Source organism: Scatophagus argus, chromosome 7 (assembly GCF_020382885.2).
Source record: "Scatophagus argus isolate fScaArg1 chromosome 7, fScaArg1.pri, whole genome shotgun sequence".
NCBI classification, from domain to species: Eukaryota; Metazoa; Chordata; class Actinopteri; family Scatophagidae; genus Scatophagus; species Scatophagus argus.
In genome coordinates this window covers 19,895,670-19,913,233 of record NC_058499.1, presented here as the reverse complement: position 1 = coordinate 19,913,233, position 17,564 = coordinate 19,895,670, and the positions used below count along the sequence as shown (strand labels likewise).

The window sequence follows — 17,564 nt, the reverse complement described above, 5'->3', positions numbered from 1 at the left end:
AACACTCAGTATCCATATGCATCAAGCTGATACAATATTGTTGTTTTGACAACCACACAGATGTTACAGATTCATAAGGGTGTACTTGGTTAAATCAAGCTATACTCATCTACTGATACAACAGATTTTGAGGCATACCAGATGCTGACGGGATGACTCATATTGCACAACCTTGTCTGGCCACTAGAGGTCAGAGTTTTACCATCTATGGATGACACCTTAGAAAGGCGTCATTTTAACATTAATGGCATTCTCTCCAGCGGAGTCAGCAAACAACTGATAACTGCAGAACCAAAATCCAAAAGAGCTCATTTGGAAACTAAATCTTATACAGTTTCTTCTATGCTGAAATCAAAAGTCATCATTGTTTCAGTACTGCATGAAAACCACATGCAAAGTTGAGTGAAACATTAAATTGAGTTCCAGTAAACAGTTCTGGAAAACACAAAACAGAAATGCCAAAGCACTTTATAATAATACTAATTTGTGTAGGCTGAATATTCTATTTTAACCACCAAAAAATCTCAACAAGGATATTCTTATTTTATCCTTACACAGCCATTTTTATTTAAAAAAATAAAATCAAGTTGAACTTTTTTCTTATAAATAAGACCCTGGACATGGACTCTTTGAGAAACTCCCTTCAGGCAGGAGGTTACGGTCCATTCGGACCAAAACCTCAAGCCACAAGAACAGTTTCTTCCCCTGTGCTGTTAGACTGTTGAACACCAACTGACTAACATGCTGCCCTGCACTTTAGTAACTGATTTTTGCTCATGTCATTATCCACCTGCTGTTCATTTGCACTGTTTTTCACCCACTTGCACTATACTCCACCCTGCACTACCTCACTTTTAGACTACCTCCAGAAACATATTTATTTTACTTATCTTATTTTATTTTGTGTTACCTTATTTTATTTTATTCTTCTGTTATATGTTACTTGTTACGTTCTATGTATGCACCAATCACCAAGACAAATTCCTAGTAATGTGAAACCTCTTCACTTACAATGGCAATAAAGTCTTTTCTGATTTCTGATTTCTGAGAAAGTAATGAACTTAATGTCACCTAAATACTTTTTTAAAAAAACCTTTTTGTTTGTGTAGAGCTTCTTGAACTTGTGTACATGTCCTACATCTAACAGACGTACAAATAATTTGAAAGATTAAGTTTAAATAAAAGGAAAACAGTTGAAAAGAAGTGTCACCGTAGACCACTGTATACCACAAACACTTCATTACACAACTCTGAGTGTACCTTTGGGGCTTGTGTCTGCATGTCTTGACGTAGGTACACAGGGGAAATTTCATCTCACCAACTTTGCCATGTCAGCAGCTGATCATTGAACAAGAAACACCGCAAAACAGCTGTAATGTTTGCCTTGCTGTGCAGAGCACCAAAAAAAGCTTTTCTGTAACAACTACAACAACAAAAAAAACGTTTCTCCTTCACTGATCACTTCAAAATACACCTCCCGACAAGCCTCAGCGAGCCCACGTGCTGCTTTTAATAATGCAAAACTGAGAGTACACATGAAAAAGGATGTTAAAATATACAGCAAAAAAAGCTGCTACAGTCAATACATCAAAGTTTTATGAAGAAATGTTGTTTTGGTTGCCATTTTCGGAGAGAAGCATCCACGTATTATTGCAAGAGTCGAGTTAGAAAGAAATGCTTTGGCACTTAATGCACGCTAAATTGTTGAAAACTGAGCTGCAGCGGAAGATAAACATGAGAACGGCTGTAATACAACACGTGGACGATTCGTTCATGCGGACGTTTCAACGTTTAACACATTCCTACAGTATGTAAGGTGGCATAATCGGCATCCCCAAGCCAGGATGTTCTTCCTGCAGAGCAGCTGCAAGATCTCATGGCTGATGTTGGTCCAAGTCATATCTGTACATACAATGTGTGTCACATTGCTATGCCTCCTCCTCCTCCTCCTGCTGCTGCGCTGCAAAACATGCCAGCAGCAGTCCTCTATTAACCATCCTTGTATCTAAGTTCACACACTGACACATTTCATCACCATTGATATCCCTTGTATCTCATAGGCAGGCTCTGCACACAGCCCCCGTCTTACTCTTAGTGACGCTGAGCAGTACTAAGAAAAAAACTACAGCTTTATTTACTTTGGTTCCCGGGTTTCAGTTTTCAGTGAATGATGTGGAAAAACAATAACAAAACACTCCTCTGTTGATAAACAGAGAACTCCTACAAGATGCTGAGACCTGAAAAGCATCATAGTGCATAAAGGCACGTGGTACTATGACAACAGTCACCATTTCTGCCCACAAGGTTGAGTCTTATCTCTCAATCTGAACCACGTAAACGACTCTTAAGCGACAACAGATGCTTATCATTGAAAATGTGCGCAGGTTTTCACTAGTAAACAGTACTGTTGTCTTTTGTACTCATACCTTCTTCATCACCAACACAGCTGCAACTCTTCTGACACTTACTGACAGCATGAATAAACACTGTTTTGTTTTTATCTTCTAACCCCCCCACTGTAGCTTGGTCACTTTTTCTATATTCCTGTGACATGAACAACGCTGAGCCAACTAAATGTATCTTCATTCACATCATGATGCTCTCAGTGCAACACTGTGCATTTAAAGCAATCAAACCACCAAAACATTGCGGTCTGTCTGTCACTGCTGACAGACACAGCAGGACAGGATGTGATGACATCAGTGTGTTTCATGTAAGGCAGAAAGGCTGTGAGAGCAGCTCAACATGAAAACAAACAATACTCCCCTCACTGCACGGTGGCATCGCTACTTGGAATTACTGACACAAAGACTGGCTTTTTGATTTTCAGCTTAACTAAAATTCATGGAATCGTGTGCACGGTTTGCGAGTGATGAGATATGAAAATACTATTCTCCGAAAAACGTGTTCAAGTAACTCCGCCTCATCCTGCCCGATCAGCTGCTGTTACAGGAATCAACAACCGCTAAGTTTCATTTCAGTCCATAAGATGTGTCATCAGTGACATAAGGCGAGTTTTCAGGTGATGACTCACTTAAAATTCTCAAACAGGTGAAACTGAGTGATACATACAAAAAGAATTATGATTCCGTCGCATCAAATCAGTTCATACACTGATTTAATCCTGGAGTCATTTTACAGTGTTTCCAGTAAAGTTTATCTACACATGAAATCGGACGTAAGGACAAACAACATTCCAGTCAGAAGTGTGCTCATCCAGTCACGTGTGGGAAGGATTTATACTCAAAGGAAGAACAGAAATGTTATGTCATTCAGACATCTGCTTACTGAGCTCAGACAGACAAAAATAAACAAAGTGAAGACTGTGGGCTGGCATTTGTGAGGTGACTGCAAAAGGCAAGCATTTATTTTATTTTATTTTTAGCTGAATACTTATTTAGACTTTTTTTTTTTTTTTACAGTTCACATCAGAGTAACAGTGGAGAAACCCAGAAGAATATTTGTGGAAACTGGTCATCACATTTAGTAGTCAGAAATTACTAGCCTATTTCCACACATCACTCTTCAGCATACAGACAGAAATTTATGTTATCGATAAACACTCATATCACCAAAAAACCTGACGTATTTTTGAAATTCATTTCCCATCTCTTCCTGCGTTATATCTATTTCTCTTAAAATGTAACGTTAGTGCATCAGCGTAAGCAGCTATATCTAATGACCCTTCCCAACCACATTTCTTTTCTTTTTGGAATGATTTACAAAATATGGGTTAAATACATCCACGGCTGAAGCTCACAGTTTACATTTTAAATCTGCTGCCACAGTGTTTTATTACATCCAAAACAACATCAAGACGCCAAAAGCTACCAGTGACCAAGCCAAAAATACCACTTAGTGTTTTATGGACTCAGGACTTTTGGAGGTGACTCCATGCTGCCTGTTAAGCTTTTACTGAAAACTGTTTGCCTTAATACTGCCACAGTAGCGTCTGCAGGAGCAGAGACATCGTTTTTCAAAACAGAAAGACCACGGTACAATCAAGATGAAATAAACTTAGCAAACTGTCCAAACCACAAATGTACTCAAAAGAAATGCATCGCATTTCCAGAGAAGTCACTGCAAAGAAAGTCATGATTGCACGTATGCTACAGAGCAAACCCCCACCCACCCCCACCACCAGACATGACTCTGTGCCAAAACTTCAGCCGATTCAGTTTCTTAGCTACTCTCACAGGAAGCTTTTCCCTCCCCCTTCTTCCTCAGCCCCTCCTTTCAGCTGAGGTGGGCGTGCTGAAGGGAACACAGAGTGTGCAGATGTTGACGTTCCACAACGAAAGTTGTACCCACATCCGTTCAGAATGGAAGCTTCTGTAGCCCATAGTAGGCTGTTCAGATTAACAGTGAAACAGCACAGCACACTGCTCTCTCTCAGCACCGCTGGAGCGCAGAGACAAGAGCAGGAATGGCTCATTTTAGGATAGACAAAAACATATAGTTTGTGAGTGAGTGAGTGAGTGACTGTGAGTGGATGAAACAGAGTGAAAAAGAGAGAATTCCAGGAAATGTTCTTGTCTCCAGTCTGTAAATAATAATAATAAAAAAAACAACAACAAAAAAACCCAAAACACTTATTAACAAGCCTCTGTAACAGCTTTACACATTATAAGGGGCTTTTAGAACACATTTGAGGACATAAACACTTTCTCCAGCCAGTGTACCTGCTAAGGTGATGATTTGCCCCATTTTCTTGTCTTGCACTTAAAACAGGCTTGCTGCAACTCTTGATACTCACACTTAATGTAACTGACCAAATCACTGCCTAATCACAGGTCTGACTCAGGCAGTGGGTAAATGCTCAGTGCCTTTCAGTGAACCCCACTCCATCATTAGCCTGCTCACAGGAATTAGGCGTACTCAGAAAAGGTTACCATGTTCTCGTTATAGCCCACGTTCTACCTCAAACACAAAATATTGCTCAAAATAAAACTGTGGGACGACGACTAAGGTGCTGACATCACCACACTCCCAAAAGTCTCTCTGACTGAATTAAAGTCTCATTTACTGACAGTTTTGTTTTGTTTGTTTTTATCACGTTGGCCACACAGGCTAATGACTCCTTCAGGGGTACCACAGAAAAACCATAAGCAAACCAGACCGCAATAGTCAAGTTTGACAGAGACTTGCCAACTCAACTGCTCAAAACAGGAATTTAACGTTTTACGGTAAAGTGGCGTCGTCATTTTGAGACGTGCTCTTACCTTATGTTATATGACATGTGCTCTGCTCTACTTGTTCTTTTGCCTTTTACACACACACAAAAATCCACATTGTTCTTCTTCACTTGTTAGCCTGCTCTTTATGACAGCTGTTGATATGACTGCTACTACCAGTCATAAGGACACGCTCGGCGCACACACACACTCACTCTCTCTCTCACACACACACACACTCTCACAGCACACAGTAGAGATTAAACGCAACAAAAAAAAACAAACGCAACTCCGTCTCACCTGTTTTGGTAGTTTTGGCTCATGTGGCTGTGGGTCCGTCGCATCTTGTCGTAGTAAATACAACACACTCGCTTGAAAATAGCGTGTGACAGTTGTTTACAAAGTTTCACCGTGAACTCCGATTGGTCTGAGTGAATTTTAGTCGACGCCCCAAACCCTCGGTCACCGGGCCGAGTCTCAAACGTTGTTTCCTGGACTTGCAGCCTTCCTGTGGAGAGAAAACACGGTAAAGGCGGCGAGCTGTCTCACGCTAACGGTGAATGTAAGACGAGTATCGCCAGCCTTTTCTCCTCAGTCCTTTTCTTTTTCAGAAAATGACCCGACAAGCCGATTTCAGCTGCATGCACACACACGAAAAAGGCGAAACGACACGACATGACAGGGCGCGTTCACAATACTGGCAATTGATCGCCCCAGGGTAACATTTTGCAGCAGCACTTTCAGCTTCCATGTCTCCATAAGATAAAAAAATAGTGTATTTTCTATTTTGTCAAAGCGCCATAGACTACACCCAAACAGAAACATATATGCGGGGTAGTTGAGGGAAAACATCCCTGATTGTTAACTTGTTGAGTGAATTAAAATCATGCATGCCCTCCACTGTAATCTCCCCACTATGACTGCATACGGATTTATAAACCGCCAAAGGTGTGTTCTTTATATCAGTTAACAATCATATCAGCTAAAAGGTGAAGTTGCCAAAGTTACCAATCAACCAAAAATCACTTCATACTGAGATTAAATTGTTCATAATTCCACTGCCTGGTGCACCAAGATGTCGCAATAGTGTGGTTGAGGTCATTAAGGTCACATGAAAGTGGTGAGAGAGCAACTCTGTCTCGTACAGATTGCACAGTACTGTTAATTTGCAACTACAAATGCATTTTGTAAGAAAAATAATGCCGCCGGCATTAATATTCCATCAACACATCAAGGAAATGTTTTTAATTATCTGCCAAGTTACAAAATTCAGGTTCTGATTATGTTTGCCAAGTGTTCACTGACAACATAATTCGTTTGTTTTACTACCACTACTACTAATACTACTCTCGCAATCCAAAATCCACTCCTAGCAATTAAAATATGATAGATATATATAATATATAATTATCCTAAGCTCAAAGTGGTTTTGTTGCCTAAATACAAGATTCAAACCCAGGTCACCAACCACCTCCCACTGCAAATACCACGATTTTACAAAACATTATAAGCTTATAAAATGTACATGGGGTCACTAACAAGAATGATAAATGATGCCCTTTTTTTACAAGATAAGAACCTAACTCTTAGTTTCTGCATATACAATTTAAAGAAGATCTTGTTAGCTTCTTAATCTGACAAGCTTCTGCAAAATTCTGCCATTCTACAAAGTCACTGTGTACTTTTACTTTGGATACTTTGCATACAGTTTGATGGTAATACTTATGTTATTTTGTTCAGATAGAAACTTGAAAGCAAGGCTTTTACTTGTATCACAGTATTTGTATATTGTGGTTTAGATGTTTATCCTATTTATATACTCTGCACTTTTCTCCTTTCTTGGTCGGGAATACTGCATGTGCAATTGTCTGTAGAAACAAGAATTTCCCTCCAGGGATTAATAAAGGAATTCTGATTCTGATTCTGATTCTGAGATAGTTTTACTTAAGTTAAACATCACTCAGCCATTATATATCCATTTATTCATCCATTTATTTATCCATTATCATATATATTCATATTTCAATTTGTCTTTGCTGGGATCATTCTAGGAGACAGCAGGACATCACCTGGGGAATGAACTTCTCGAAGGACATTCATTTTCCAGATTATTGCACAATAGTTCACACCTTACTTGATCCTGGTGAACACGTTACACAACTGGCATGAGACCTTAATGACCTTAACATGTGATCAACATCAGGTTTAAAGGCCTGCGACCTTTCACCAGCTAGTACAGCTCATAGATGTGTCTTCAGCAATACAACTACGCTCCAGTTGCTGACATTGTTGTAAATGGATGAAGGAAATAAATTTGACTTGATGTGCAGTAGCGGTGGTGCAGTGTCGCAGCACTGTCGCCTCCGGGTTTGAACCCAGGGCCTTTCTGTGTGTTCTCCCCATGTCTGCGTGAATTCCCTCCAGCTTCCTCCCACGACCTTACAAAGGATAAGTGGTGACAACTAATGGATGGATGGCTAAACATCCATTCTTCTGCCAGAAAGGTGGTGTATCAAAGACGAGAAGTGACCTTGGTCAACATCTGTGGAAGAAACAGAAGTAACAAAGGAATGCAAAAGGTTGCCAACAACAATCAGTAAGTTAAAAGCCATCCTGCCAATACAAACATCAATTTGTAAAATCCCATTTGTTAATATGTAATTATTGGCTAAATTGATTGAAGCTCCTTGCCAAGCATTTTAATGACCTGTTATCTACTAATACAGTCTGCAATGTGTGTGGAATACAAATGTTCATTACACCAGTGGCACCGAAGTCCCCCACACCCCACCCCTCCTTTTGTGAGGATACAGTAAGCAAGTAGGATACTGCACTGATCCTCATATCTGTGTGATACTTCCTATGTAAAACATATGCAACAGGAATTTATATAAGTATAGTTTGAACATATTCATACATATTCACTGAAGATGTCACATGTTATCCTGCATCCCCGCTGCTTCAGTGAAAGTCACCTGTATTTCTAAAGCCTCACAGAACGTTCTGATTAATGAATATGAATTTCACAGAAAGAGCCAGAAATAGAATTCACCACCTTGGTGGGCTCACATAATAGGTCTATTACTGAAGTGAATTTAACTGAAGGGCTGGCTTTGATGAGACAAAAAAAAAATAATAATCTTGAAGATAAGAAAAAGAAAAGACAGGATGTATTTCTTCAGAAGTGTCATGTTGTCCATGTAAAAGGAAGCAAGGAGAGAGGAAATCAAAGAGGAAATGAAACAAATGTGTTCACAGGTGACTTTTAAAACATCGCAGAAACACGCAGTCAGACCTTGTGATGTTTTTTTTTCCTGCTTAATATCATTCACATGCACATACATGCTCACATGTCAAGTCAATTCACTTATGAGAAAGACCTTTACGATGTGGAACATATTCTAAGGAAGACTTCATTTAGAGTTAACATTTGTGCTTTGTTACATAAGATTATACCATATTGGTGTTATTAAGGGACAGTGACTGTTAACCTTATAATGCAATACTGAGCAGAGAATATCAAGATGATAATTCATGTATCACAACTTTCTTACTGAATAAACACTAATCGGGAAGTTATTGAGGGAAAACTCATGCAGAATAAGGCATCGATAACTAGTCACATTAGAGAAGTACAATGACACACCAGTGTAACAAAACACACAAACCTTACAAACCTGACAAACCTTAGAGTTCCATTTATATCTCCATAAGTAACCAAAAACAAAGAGTGTTTTGTTTGGCAGTGGGTTAGTGTCTTCTGGACAGGTTTGCAGTGTTATGCCTCTTGACATGATGTAGTGAAGGAACTGAACTCTTTTAGTCACAAGTAAGTATGTTGTAAAATGCCACTTATTCAGTGGTTGTCCTTTCAAAATAATTGCAATTTTTTGTAGGTCTTTCTTGGAAAAAAGAATGAATTCAGCCAGAGGTATTTTAGGCTCAGACAAGTTCAGCCTCGGTGGGCAATCAAACACCTCTTTCCTCTTAAATGATGTGTTTGATTGCTGTTGTCCTGCTGTGCCGAGTACTGAGAAAGGGGGGGTGAGACCTGGGAGTCCACATTTCCTGCTGAGGCTGTGAAGGTGTCATAGGTGTGAGGAAGTGGGGAAGAAGTTTAAAAAAAAGTAAAGTAAAAAGAGGCACTTAACAACTAGAAAATAGATTTATTAAAGACTGTAAAGGGCAAAATGGTTTTATTTTTTGTACTTTTCAGTCAATCTTGAGCATTTTGGTTGGACTTGTTGAGAACAGATTAAGGAGACTAGAATAAATGAAACAATGACAATGTCAATACTGAACAAATGTAGTTTTTCTTTTCAGTCAGTGCACTAAACAGTAGACAGTTTCATGACTTATCTACTGTAGAGGACTTATTCCCTCCCAGAGATGTGGTTGCATGAAGGTAGTTATGTTCTTTGATTGCACTGCTTTCTCAACCATCAGGTCCCTCAAGGTGAAGCTCGAAGTAAAGCCGATGAACAGCCGCATGATGTCCTGGATTACAAACAGTTTAATTGGCAGATGTCTCAGCAGTGCTGCACAGCAGACGGGCTGCTAACTTGAGACCACACTGTCTTCGGAGTCAGCTCAGGCTCACGTCATCTCCAGAGATTTTCTGATGGCTCTTCTGTTGTTCCGTTAGAGGATGTGTCAGTAGTGGCAGAGGGAGAGAATCCATCTGCACCCGAAAATTAGAACTAGCGGCAGACTTGAGGACACGAGGCAAGAAAGAATTCACTCAACACTACTAAAGTACAAATACTAACAGGGGTTCATAATAAATTTTAATATATGGAGGTCTTTAAGTGTGTGCAACATACTGAGAATACACTGTGCTTTTTTCTGCAGTTTAGGGACAGAGTCATCAACACCATCAGACTACCTTCTCTTGCAGTAATAAATGAACCAAATAACAATTTTCTAAGTATTCCTTAGTATATTGTATATTCTGTCCAATTCTGAAGTCAATTCCCTGTGCTGGAATAAAGTGTTGAACAATAACACTCCTATATGAAGGAGGAGTCTTTTCTTCTTGCCATAAAGCACATGGCTCATTCACTTAGTCTTCCTGATGAAGGAGCTTTGCTCCCTCTTTGCCCAAAATTAACAACAACATGCAACATTTCACTTACTTCCTGCTTTAATTTGCATTGTGAATACAGTATATGTCATGTTATATTATTAAAAACATACATTTTTAAATGTTTACCAAAAATCTTTGCATTAATAAACTTGGTAAACTGGTCCCAAACTGCTACATTCTGGCCGTGTGAATAATAGAATTATGCATGTTCATTGCTTACCAGTTTCTCTGTGCAAGAAACACTAATGGTTTGCAACAAGAGCCACCTACCTCTCCATGAGAATGTGTGTACAGGTGCCTATTTACATTTAATTGGATGATATGAGAACAGAATTGTGTTGTTGCTTTATTTAGACAGAAAAACAGTATGCAAATCAATAAGAAAAAGATGATCTAAAAATTTTGATTGCTTAATTAAGCCCTGCAGTTTTGATCTTTGGCTCTAAATTCTAAGTGTTAGCAGCAGGGTGTTTTTTTGTGGGTTTGCTTAATTATGATGCTTAATCCATAGGCTCTCCTGAGGGTTAGACTATAGCACAGCAGTAATTAAATCAAAGAACTGAATGGAAATGAGAAAATGTTTTTCTTTCGTTCTTAATCTTTCCTTCTGAAGTTGAACAATGGAGGAAAATCTTGGTATATGTTAATGTTATTATGTTTAGAGGATACAATTCAGAGAATGTTAATTATTTGCAGATTGCCAGATAGCAGCTCACTTGGGTCTGGGGGAACCAAACACAAGACTGAGAAGTACAAGAATACAAGAAAATGAATATGAAAAAGTTAGTTGTGTGGAACATTTTATTACAATAGAACATTGTTTAATATGAGTCCTACAAAGCACAGTTCAGCCTGAGCTGAATTGGGAGCATTTCCTAATTATTTTTGATCATACTGATTGATTCTGACAAAATTTTAATCAATGCTTCATTTAAAAACTCTGCTAACACATGCTCTTGATGGCTGATGAATTGACTTTGGGTAGATAAAGAAAACAGACGGGCACCCATAAGACTCACTCAAGACAAGCCCACATTTACAAGCCACCTGCTGGACAAAGTGAGTCTTGTTAATTGCCAACAGGACATCAGTGAAATATTTGAGTTAGCTGCTAGTTGTTTTTACTCTCAGCGGTTACAGTTACTGTCAGATTGGGGGATTTCTGATGCATTGAATTAATGGTGAAAAAAGTGAAACAGAATACAGTTAATGTGTTCTCTCACACCTCGACTCATTACAGGGATGTAAAATAATGGCTAAACAATAAAAATAATAAAAATTATATAATATACTAGACTTTGTTGACGTCGTGCCTTTCATACAAAAATCCTGCTCAAAGTGCACGAAATAAAGAACTTAAGAAAGCACTGTGCTTTACAATTTTGAGGCACTTAAACTTTATTTGAGTATCTCTATTTCAAGATTTCAAGCACTAGATTATTTCTCAACTTTAGGGACTAGAGATTTTCCATAAAAAACATATACCGGTAAGTTTATAAAATACAAAACATGGTTCAAGATCAAACCACCATCATGAGAGACTCCACCCACCGTGCACATGGACCTCCCCTCAGGCAGGAGGCTGGGCAGCATCGGCGCAAGGACCACTAGGCTGAAGAACAGCTTCTTCCTGGATGCTGTCAAACTATTGAACTCTTCCACACTGTTATGCCTCTGAACTCAGAGCCTATCCCAGCTGACTACAGGCGAGAGGCGGGACACACCCTGGACTGGTCACCAGTTAATCTCAGGGCTCTAGATTGGAAACCCTCGGACTGAAATGAAGCTCAGCAAAAGATCATGCTTATACATTCACAATTCTGTGCCTTTCTCTGTCCCTCTCTCCCCCGCAGTTACTCTTTTGGTTAAACCAATCAGATTTTGCCACAATCATCAATCAGCCAATCATGTCAAGCTCTCATACTTTAAATTTGTTTTCCTCGGATCCCTTCATATTTCTTATCTTTAATGGCACAAGTGACAATAAATTATTATTTGTTCACTCAGAATAAAGGCTCTCCTGACTCAAGTGTACAGTAACTCAAGTTATCTCCACCTCAACCATATCAGCAGAGCCATTTTTCAGCAGAACACATTTTCCTTTTGATACGTTATGCATCAAAGTACTGGATTTTGAATAATGGACTTTTATTTGCCGTATATGGAGTATTTTTATATGTATGCATGTATGTTTATATGAGTGTATTGCTATTCTTATATGAGTAAAACATTGTAATAATTGTTCCCCAAATTTGACCACTAGATGTTCCTCAGCTGTCTGCCTAACCATCCGCCTCAATATTTCTGAATGACGGGCAGAGGAGAAACTAACTGTGCTCCTTGCTTGGTTGATGGCTTTTTGTCAGAGGCTGACGTTGTGATGCCCAGGGAGTGCTAGCAGGCTAATTAGCCCAGTGCCAAGTGCTTAATCCCCATCTAAGTCATTAGACTGTGAAACAAACAGTGGTGCTCAGATTGAGTATAATTAAGAGTGATCTCTGACACACAGGCTGAATGTTATTCCTCTAAGCCTGGCTGCACTGTCAAAACAACACTTTAGCTTGCCTTTAACACAAGTCAGCAGTGTTCCCAAATGAGTACATATGCGTACCCACATATGTGTATTCAGAGAGTGACAGCCTGAGCACTGTAGGCAATCAGCAGAATTGTATACATGTTGTTAAATGAACGCTCTTTTTCTTTTCTCCTCTGCAATCATCGTGCATTCTTTTCTTGCATTTAATTTCGCTGTCCCTGATTAAAGTTGTGCCAACATTTGACACTATTAAATTTAATGTCTGGATATTGCAGCCACTCATGAGCAGGTGTGTTTGTGTTTTCAGGGAACACATGACTTAGTGTGCTCATGTGAAATTTATAATTCCAAATTAAAGCCAGTGAGGCAGAGTAGAAGAAGCTTTGGTTGACCCACCTTATTTAATTCTTGTTATTGTTAATGAGTAATTTCTATCAGTCTCACCTCAGTACCTTGACTGTATTGTCTAAAGATCATCTCTACCTTGTGGACAAGCTAGCACTCACACATGTGCAAGAAAAAGCTGGCAAACACTGATACATTCACTTTGTGGCAGCAGATGGTACTCTAAAACATAAAGAGGTCATATTCTAAAACATAAATTATTTTTTTTTCTCCAGCGTTTCATTGCATCTGTGTGGCCTTTCATTATCTAAGTCAACTGTTAATGGTATGCCCACCAAGGACACAAGCATGTTAAATGGGGGAGAACAGAAAATCCATCACTTCAAATCTCTGTGGGTCTCATGTGAAGTACAACAACAGCAGTCACTGCCTTTCTGTAATATCACATTGAATGGCACACTAATTTGCAAGTTGAGAACACAGTGCCAAAGTCAACTCACCTGTACCTTAATAATTTGTGGGCCGTGCAACAGTGATCCTTTGGTTAAATGTATCAGTGTATAGTTTGTGGATGATTCACTGTTTTGTTATATGATGTCACAGATTAATCCATATTTGTAAGGACTGCCAATGAAAGATATCAAGGGAATAGTTCAACATTTTTGAAATTATCTTAAGTTGCTTTTGAGCTGAGAGATGAGAAAATTGACACCAATCTCATGCTTGTATGGTAAATACGAAGCTGCAATCAGGAGACAGTTAGTCTGGCTGTGTCCAAAATAGCTTGATAACCCCAGTGTGATCACAAGATTCCCGGAAGTTACTTGCAGTGTTAATTAGTGAGCTTTAGAGGTGCTGCTCATCAGAGTCAGGCTAGCTGTTAACTGCTTTTGGGTCATTTTGCTAAGCAAAGCTTACTGGCTGCTGGAGTAAGCTTCATATTTACCATACAGATATGAGAGTGGTATCAGTCCTCTCATCTTGCTCTCAAAAAGAAAGCAAATATGCTTATTTCACAACAGGTCCAACCAACTGGTTTATGTATTAGGATCCTTTCCAAAATTGTTGCCTTAAAAAACAAAATCCAATCCAATCCAATAATCCATCCATATAATGTATCAAAAATGTATTTCTGATAGGACAAGTAAAACATTTCTTTAAAGAATGTATTTTTCATATTCTTTTATCCTCCCACCACAGCTCCTCAGGGAGATATTCATACTGTAATATCAGACATGTGTGTGGTGTGTGTATGTGTTAACATATCTGTTTGTATTCATAAGGTCAGCAGTAGTTCAGTGCTCTGTTTTTAAACCATGTCCTTTCCAGAGTGGTGTTTCAGTAACAAATGTATACATTTATGGAATGTGATGGACAAGATGTGTAGGTGTGTATCACAGCCAGTAGGGGGAGGAAGAGCACACAAAGTGAAGGGCACAAACAGCTCCTTAAGTCATGTTGCTTCAGTCACAGAAAGCACAGGGCAGATGAAGTCATCTGTTTACAAGCTACATGCAAGGAGGAAATGGAAATCTTTCCTCTTTTTACTCTGTCTCCTCGTCATTGCAGTGTCAGGTGAGGGCATGCTGCAGAGATATATGGATATGTAACAGAAAACCATAAACAAGACTTTGGATGTGTTGCCATAAAGACACATAGACATGTCACAGAAGGCTCACAAAAGAGATGTTGAGACATTTTCCTGATGTTAAGTCAATGTTTATGTGAGACAGATATGATGCCACCTTATGAAGGTCCTTTTCCTCAGAGTCCTTCATCCCACCGTGATTTCCAGAGTAACAGCAAGTCTCAAATGTATGCAGACCACCACAACTGCTTCTCCTAGGTTTCAAAGATTCATGTGTTACATCCCTGACTCTTCACAAACAGAGAGGACAGGAGCAGAGGGATCACATTTAAGGAGATACACTGAATTAAAAACTGATGGCACATGTAAATTTGTACAACGCGCTGGGTCTCAACAGAGCAGAGATGCCAGTCCTTGGTTGCAAATGGAAATATGACCTCACCTTGCATTATTGTGAATAGCTAATTGAGGCTGACTGATGACATTTAGCTGTGGTAGGAGGAGTGGGGATTGTGGTGCACAAAGCAAGTGATTTTCAGCAGCTCATATAGTGAAGACTGTATAAAGGACTTGAAAGGGTTATGTTTTTACTTTAGAAGCATTTATACAGCTTGCATGTAATCAACATGTAATCAATAATTTTATAATCTAAAACACATATCGGTGAGATTATGTGCTCTGTATTTTGTTCTGGGAAATTAACCTATATGGGAAATCATATCATGATGAACTTTTTCTCTTTCTTTCTATCTTTCTTCGCTAAACACAAATTTTGCATGAAAACTCTTCCTGTTTAGGGTGGTGATGATTTTCCTGATCATCAACTGAAGGTCAAAGTTATATTTAGCTCTGCATCACTAGAGTAGATGTGAATGATAACATTTGGGATGATCAGAATGAAATAAGTCACTTGACTGAGAGATTGCGATTCTGAATTCTGCTACTGAAACAGTCAGGATAGAATACATAACACTGTACTCACTTAAGGTGGAATCTTGAATTACACAGGAAATCACACATCCATCAAGGGACTAACATGAATACAAGATTTTCACAATTTTGGGTGTTGCCAAGTAGTCTTCAATCCATGCTCTGTCCAAATTTTGCATAATTGCACCAAAGTGATTTATTTAACTCTAGACCATTTTGCGTTAGGACAACTATATGTAACAGAGTCAGGAATGAACCTATATGAATTTCTGCAAAGAGATGTGCTTTACACGTTTATAGTTTTGGGTGCCGCCTGGTGGTGTTATTTTGCAGCTGCATAGCTAGATTTCATCACAGATGGCACTTACCCCAGCAGAGAAAAACTTTCCTTGCTGGAGGTGCAACGTAATGAAGCTGTTACCCATGTTTGTATTTTTGTTCTAACGTTGTACATACCAAGGTTTAGGTCTGTAAAATTTCTGGGCCACATCATTGATGAGTCTGGTGTATCTACAAATACTGCAAAAGCGGAGACTGTCAGCAAGATGTCCGCTGTGGATCTGATTGAGCCTGATGGAGCAACTCCATCTCAATCACGTGTCAGGTCGTTTTTGGGTATGGTGAACTATTACTAGCACTTTGTTCCCAACTACTACCAAAACAAAGCCTCTTTTCAATCTCCTGGCTGGCCAGAAACAGAGGCAGAAGGGAAGACCACGCACTAAATAGCCTGTTCAGTCCAGAAAGCTGAAACCTGCTGACTGGACTCCAGGTCACCAACAGCCTTTTGATGATCTGAAGACAGGCTTGGTGACCTCAGTAGTTTTAGCTCACCCAGACTTCACTCGCCCCTTCATGTTGTCCACGGATGCTTCATTGGATGGCTTAGGTGCACTTTTATCACAGATTGAGGACGGTGACAGCATGGCGCGACCAGTGGCTTTTGCCAGTAAATCTCTTTCATGAACCCAGAAGAAGTACCCCGTTCATCGTCTTGAATTCCTCTCATTAAAGTGGTCCGTATGTGACAAGTTTAGTCATTGGCTTAAAGGTCATATGTTCACTGTGTGGACGGATAATAACCCCCTCACACACATAATGACCAAACCAGGGCTAGATGCCTGTGAGCAGTGGTGGGTGTCAAAGTTGGCAGCTGTGAATTCAGCTGTTGGAAGGCAGTTACTGTAAGAATGTTACAGCGAGCGCCTCGTGAAAGCAGTGCCCATGTCTTCTGACTCTATCCAAGAGGCCTTCAGACAGTCAAATGTCACTCAAAAGAACTTTGGAAGTGTTAGAGGGGAGAAGTGTTATGTGTCTGAGTGTGCAAAAATTCAGTCCTTCTCCAAAGAGGAAGTCTTCGCCATCCTGACACACAGCATGTGGGAGTCCAGTGCCAGGGTGTGAGCTGTCATTGCCCCCCAGCAACTTCCACAGCTGGTTCTGCCTGATGAAGACCTCCTGATTGTGTGTACCGAGAGAGAATTGTTTGAAGGACATTTGAGTGATCCTGTCCTCTCCAGACTGTTGTTCTTTGTGGAATGTGGCCGACGTCTGTCCAGAAGAGAGAAGACCAAGGAGTCTGTCATGGTGATCAGATATCTTAAGCACTGGGAGAAACTGACTACTTGCGATGGTATTGTATTGAGTGTCTAAAGATCAGGTATCCAGGGTATCCAGGAAAAGGTACCAGTTCGTTGTTCATGACTCTTTCAAATCTGAGATCCTGAAGGGCATTCATGACACCGCTGGTCATCAGGGGCAGTTCAGGAGTCTGAGCCTGACACGTCAGAGAATCTTTTGGCCTCATATAGACAGAGATGTCAAGGATTATGTCAGCCAGTGCCCACAGCGCGTCATTAGTAAGACTGCTGGCCTGGAGGGAAGAGTGCCCCTCGAGAGTATAAA

The 17,564-nt window shown here is 39.8% G+C and overlaps 2 long non-coding RNA genes across 5 annotated transcripts in view; one reads left to right on the top strand and one right to left on the bottom strand.

Annotated features, from left to right (window-relative positions):
• The window catches only part of LOC124062402, a 100,780-nt gene extending 95,162 nt beyond the window's left edge, over positions 1-5,618 (bottom strand). For all 3 annotated transcript variants that reach the window (XR_006843912.1, XR_006843911.1, XR_006843913.1), the window contains exon 1: positions 5,475-5,618. This is a non-coding gene — a long non-coding RNA (uncharacterized LOC124062402). The remainder of the gene's footprint in view (positions 1-5,474) is intronic.
• On the top strand, positions 5,582-10,515 carry LOC124062405. Of its 2 annotated transcripts, none has more exons than XR_006843917.1 (3): positions 5,582-5,700; positions 7,599-7,770; positions 9,621-10,514. It is a non-coding gene; the product is annotated as an uncharacterized LOC124062405 (long non-coding RNA). The 2 variants fall into 2 exon arrangements; XR_006843916.1 differs by having other exon boundaries at positions 5,641-5,736; positions 9,621-10,515.
• The last annotated feature ends 7,049 nt before the right edge of the window (positions 10,516-17,564 follow it).